This window comes from Meleagris gallopavo, chromosome Z (genome assembly GCF_000146605.3).
Source record: "Meleagris gallopavo isolate NT-WF06-2002-E0010 breed Aviagen turkey brand Nicholas breeding stock chromosome Z, Turkey_5.1, whole genome shotgun sequence".
Classification (NCBI taxonomy): Eukaryota; Metazoa; Chordata; class Aves; order Galliformes; family Phasianidae; genus Meleagris; species Meleagris gallopavo.
Genome location: NC_015041.2, coordinates 65,649,551 through 65,654,950, shown reverse-complemented (window position 1 = coordinate 65,654,950; position 5,400 = coordinate 65,649,551). Strand labels below are relative to the sequence as shown.

Below are 5,400 nucleotides of genomic sequence, written 5' to 3'. Positions count from 1 at the left end.
TTTTAATATGGGAACAAATTGCCCAGAGATGTGGACACCCAGTCCCTGGAGATATTCAAGATGAGGTTCTGAGCGCCCTGATCTAGCTGTAGATGTCCCTGTTCATTGGAGAGGATTTAGACCAGATGACATTTAAAGGTCTTTTTCAACTCAAACAATTCTATGATTCTATGATAGGAGTAATAATTGCTATTTGTATGATGAATACGAAAACGAAGAGATGAGTTTTAAAATACAAATGGGAAAAACATTTGAACAAGTCTATAGGACTCACTCCAAAATACTAGCCCTCAATGCCTGCTAATTTCTAATCCCTTAGCAGAAGAAGGGACCAACCTTATCTGTATGACCAAGGTAAGTCCAAAAGAGCCTGATGTGGTAGATGTTGTAAATTGCCTTTACAAGCAATATACAACAGCACCTACCTGACCACATCAGGACCTTGGTGGCATTCGCATCTCATGATGTAGCTCCTCTCTGTACAGCTGTGGCAATTCTGAAGGCCTGCAAGCCCTATTGGGCTGGTGGCAAGGATTCATAGACATGATTATTACCTAGCTGCACCTACTCATCTGAAACACCACTCTCTGCCATTAAAGTCGGCCTATGACTATTATCCTGTCTGTGGTCTTCAGCCCAAGAGAGACCTGACTGGTAGTTACCACTCACTGCTTATACTCTATTCTCTCTCCCATTCTATTAATACAGGGATAGAGCAATGAGCTGGGTGGTGTTTGGTTGTTTTCCAGATTAAACCACAACACAGCAGTAGGAAAATTAGTCCTAGCCCAGATATTTTTGGCCCTAGTTGAGGATATTGGGAGGGACTGGCGTCAAGGAGGATGACTTGCTGATAAGGCTCTGTCTACTGGAATCTGGGAACTGGGACATCAAAAATAGAATGAGACGTGCAATACACAATAGTTGCTGATGCCACTACTGGTCTGTCTTCACCTGTTCCTGGAACAGCATGCTTGTTCATCCATGTCATCTGAAGTCTCTGCTCTTCCTAGCAGTTCTGGGCCTCCACAGAGTCCACATCACTCCTGATGGTCCTCATTAGTGTGTCCAATGTTTTCAATCTATCTGAATCAGCATTATTTAAGGAGAAAATGAAGTGTGAAGCCTTCACTGTTCAGAAGTTCCCTTGGTCCAGTCATCTTCTGCTGACTGCTTACACCCAGCTACTAGGTGAATGGGGCAAAAATGCTCATACCAGAGCTGAATCCTGGGAAGAAATGTCAAATTCAAAGTAATCCAGCAACAGAACTGAACAATTTGTAGTCAAAGGAAACAGAGATTTTAAAGCAAGATCACAGTTCTACTCACTTCTATTTAAGATATTCCATAGCAGCTTTTAAAATGGAAGCAAGTGTACAAGGGCTGCTTCAAAAGTAGTGCCTTCGATTTTGGCATGTTGCACTGGGATATCAGAAGCAGGTACAGCTGTTACAGCAGTAGAAGTTAAACCTTCCTGACAATATTCCTATTTCTTGCCATATGAATGATAGCAGTAGAAAGGCAGTCTGACAAAACGGGATCTGACATGGAAAGGCGTATAAAGGAAAGGAGGGAAATTGAATGCCTCCAAGTGGAAAAAATTGCGTTCATTGACATTTATCAGCAGGTGCTGAAAGTTTATGGAGACCAGATAGGGGATGTTAGCACAGTGAAGCATTTCAGCAGTGATGACAACAACATGAAAAACAAGCCATGCTCCAGACAGCCATGCAGGTTTTTATGAACACGGCATGCAAGCTCTTGATCATTGCTGGTAAAAATGCATGGACAGTGGTATTGACAGTCCTGAAAAATAGCATCTCATAGCTGAGAATTTGCTCTATCAAACAGCACTGTATCTCTTGTAATTTCCACGGAAATAAATAGGAGGCATTACTTCTGAAGCTGCTTAGGTAGAATATTCTTATTGAGGCCTAGAGGAAACTGTACACCAGTGGAGAAGGAAGACTTGGAGTGCGTGTTGACATACAAACCATTGTGTTTATTGGAGAATGAGGATACTCTCCCTTACTAGCAGAGAGTAAAAAGGATGGAAAATTCTGTAGATTGCTTTCTGGCATTTTGGGAATCACAAAGGAGAAACATAAATGAAATATACTTCTTTGTCATGATGTGATGTAATTCTGAGACATTTCTAATAAAGATTAAAAAATCACTGAGATTTGAGCAGTTCTTCATTTTTATGAGCCACTTCACCTCTTTTTATTTTCTTGTTTGTTTTATATCTTGTTGAAGTCTCATTTCCTCTTTTGTATGCAACTGTAGACTACTGAATACAAATGAAACAGGAAATTACAAAAGGAAATTTAATATCCACACTCAGCTTCCATTACTGCTACTCTCACTTCTTCTGTAGTATCAAGATTGGCAAAGAATTAGAGAAGATTAATGATCCTCGCCGCTGTATCCCATTCATCAGGGATCTGCTAACTACAAAATACTGCAATATTGCATTTATTGTTTTTCTACAATATTTTTTTAATCTGGTCCATATTTTCTCCAATCTTAAGAATAGCATTCAATTTAAGTGTGTGAATCATTGATGGGGCCACTCCCTCTTGTAATAGGTATTCACCCCTCTACTGCAAGTATTGTAAGACCTGTTTTCTTACGATTGTCATGGCACAGTGAGATAGCTATCAGTTGGATTCCAGTTAGGCAAGATAATTTTAAGTCATTTTTTATTTGTTTTGGTGGAAATCTTTCAGTAAAATCTCATCACTAATTTGTTTTCTCAGAAAATTTAAAGCTTGTCCCCATTTTAGGAAGCTTCCAGCTTCACCTATTCATGCTATAAAAAAAAAATGTATATTCAAAACATGGAACTTATCACACTTACTGTTTACTCTAGAGCACTTCTGAGACACGCAAATGAGCTTTGGCTCCATGTTTCTCAATGCTGCAATGATGAGAAATTAAGCAGATACCTTAAAGAATGCAATCCAAAATCTTCATACATCTTTACTGAGCACATAAAGGATAACTGATTTCACTTAGAACTCACCACATGTATTTGACAAACTGCAGGTGGCACAATAAGAGAATTTTAAATTTAAAAATATAGTACAGTAACTGAAATATATGCCCAGAATGAATTTAATGGATTGCCTCCGTGTTCTTTCTCCTTAGTTTTAGAACAGTGTGCTCAGGAAATAATGACAGTCGAAATCGTAGTCATAACAACCCTGTGAGATTTTGATGGGCTGATATTTAGGAAATAAAAAATACCTCCGTTTTCCTCATCAGCTTAGGTAGAAAAATATAGACAAAGAACTTGAACTTTTTGAACTGAAATATGTTCAAAATTAACTGCACTGCTGGTTATCTGCATCTCTAGGTCTTGTAGTGCTGGTAGACATAAACTCAGACTCTCCCACAGGCAATACCTACAGTAGAAGAATGGATCTATGTAGCCATGTCTCCTATCCCCAGCAGAGGTCATAAAATGTTGACCTCCCATTGTGAGGCCACATTTAGAATACTGTGATCATTTCTGGGCTCCACAGTTCAAACATAACAAGGATCTCCTAGAAGGAGTCCAGTGGAGGGCCTTAGGGATGATAAAGGGCCTGGAGCATCTCCCTTATGAGGTAAGGCAGAATAATCTGGGCCTGTTCAGCCTGGGGAAAAGAAGGCTGAGAGGGGATCTGAAAAATATTTATGTCTAAAGAAAGGTGGGAAGCAAATGGATGAGGCCAGGCTCTTCTCAGTGCAGTAGGACAAGGAGTAATTGCCTAGAACTTGAACATAGGAGGTTCCATACTAAGATGTGGAAGAACTTCTTTATAGTAAGGGAGTGCTGAAACAGGTTGCCCAGAGAGGTTGTGAAGTCTCCTTCTATGAGGATATCCAGGTCTGGACACTGTGAACTATTGCAGGGAACCTGCTTTGCAGAGGACTCAATGATCTCTTGAGGTCCCTTCCAACCCTGCAATTCTGTGGTTCTGTGACTAGTATCAGGGTTAAGTTTCAAGCTGATAAACATGAGGGGAATTTTTAGTTTCTAGCTGCTGACTGTGATGCCAAGGTGAGTTTTAAGGTAAACACACACAGAAATCACATGCTTATGTTTAAACTGGTGAGAGCTAGGCTACATGAGTAAGGCAGAAGTTGGGATTGACGCAAAAGTAAGGACGGTGCTTAGGATATAGAAAAACAAGAAAGAAAGAAAAAAAAAGAGAGAGGAAAAAAAAAAAAAGGACTGCTGATATAAGGGATTAAAGAGTGCGCCATGACACAATACAGGGCAGAGACCAACCTGGTGCCTACGCACCATCTTGTGTGATATCAGGAGGGGTTACAACACTGGCTTCAGTGTACAGACACAGTTGTAATTATGCAGATGACACTGAATGACTAATCAATAACCTGCTGCCAAGAAAATGTTATGGTTTGTGCTACAAAGGATTTCAGAAAGAAGAGATGAAAGAAATAAACCTTTAAAATGCTAAAATATTACTACGTTTCTTTGGGTCACAGAATCACAGAATCACAGAACTGTAGGGGTTGGAAGGGACCTCTAGCGATCATCGAGACCAACCCCCTGCCAAAGCAGGTTCCCTACACCAGGTCGCACAGGTAGGCGTCCAGGCGAGACTTGAATATCTCCAGAGAAGGAGACTCCCACAACCTCCCTGGGCAGCCTGTTCCAGTGCTCCGTCACCCTCACCGTGAAGAAGTTCTTACGCACATTCGTGCGAAACTTCCTATGCTGCAGCTTATGTCCGTTTCCCCTCGTCCTGTCTCCACGTACCACTGAAAAGAGACTGGCCTCACCACTATGGCCGCCACACCTCAGATATTTATAAACCTGGATCAGGTCCCCTCTCAGTCTTCTTTTCTCAAGGCTAAACAGACCCAGTTTACTTAGCCTTTCTTCATAGGGGAAGATTGCTGGAACAAAGGCCTGTTCATAATTGTTTTAGGAGATCTGAACACAGAACCAGTACTCAAAGTATAACGCAATGAGAAAGATAACAAAAACCCAGATCCTTTACGATGGGTACTTCTTTTTAATAAAATATTAATTCAGCAAATGTTTATGCTACTTCAGCTGGTTTCTTATCACGCACTGTAACAATTTTCTGCACCATGTGGAAAGATGGAGGAAGTTAAAAAAAATTCCTAACGATTGCCTCTCTTCTTGAGCTAAGAAGTGCTCAATGTGCCTACATCCCCAACAAAATGTTGAATCAAGAGTTTATATTACATTTTACACTAAAACATCTAAATAACAGTGGCCTGTTCTCCAGAGCTGCATTCTTTGAATTTAGTAGTTGTTCTCTTGGTCTCAACTGTTTGCAAGAAGCAAGATGATTTAGGTCAGGAAAAATTTCCTTAATTAAAAATTACTACAGGTGCATTACATTAAATGTTTGT

At 40.3% G+C, this 5,400-nt stretch overlaps 1 long non-coding RNA gene across 1 annotated transcript; it reads right to left on the bottom strand.

Annotated features, from left to right (window-relative positions):
• Positions 1–1,996: 1,996 nt before the first annotated feature.
• LOC109363823 lies at positions 1,997–3,472 on the bottom strand. The gene is made up of 3 exons (XR_002109647.1): positions 3,412–3,472; positions 2,861–2,920; positions 1,997–2,290 (listed from the first exon to the last, which is right to left on the bottom strand). It is a non-coding gene; the product is annotated as an uncharacterized LOC109363823 (long non-coding RNA).
• Positions 3,473–5,400: the final 1,928 nt, after the last annotated feature.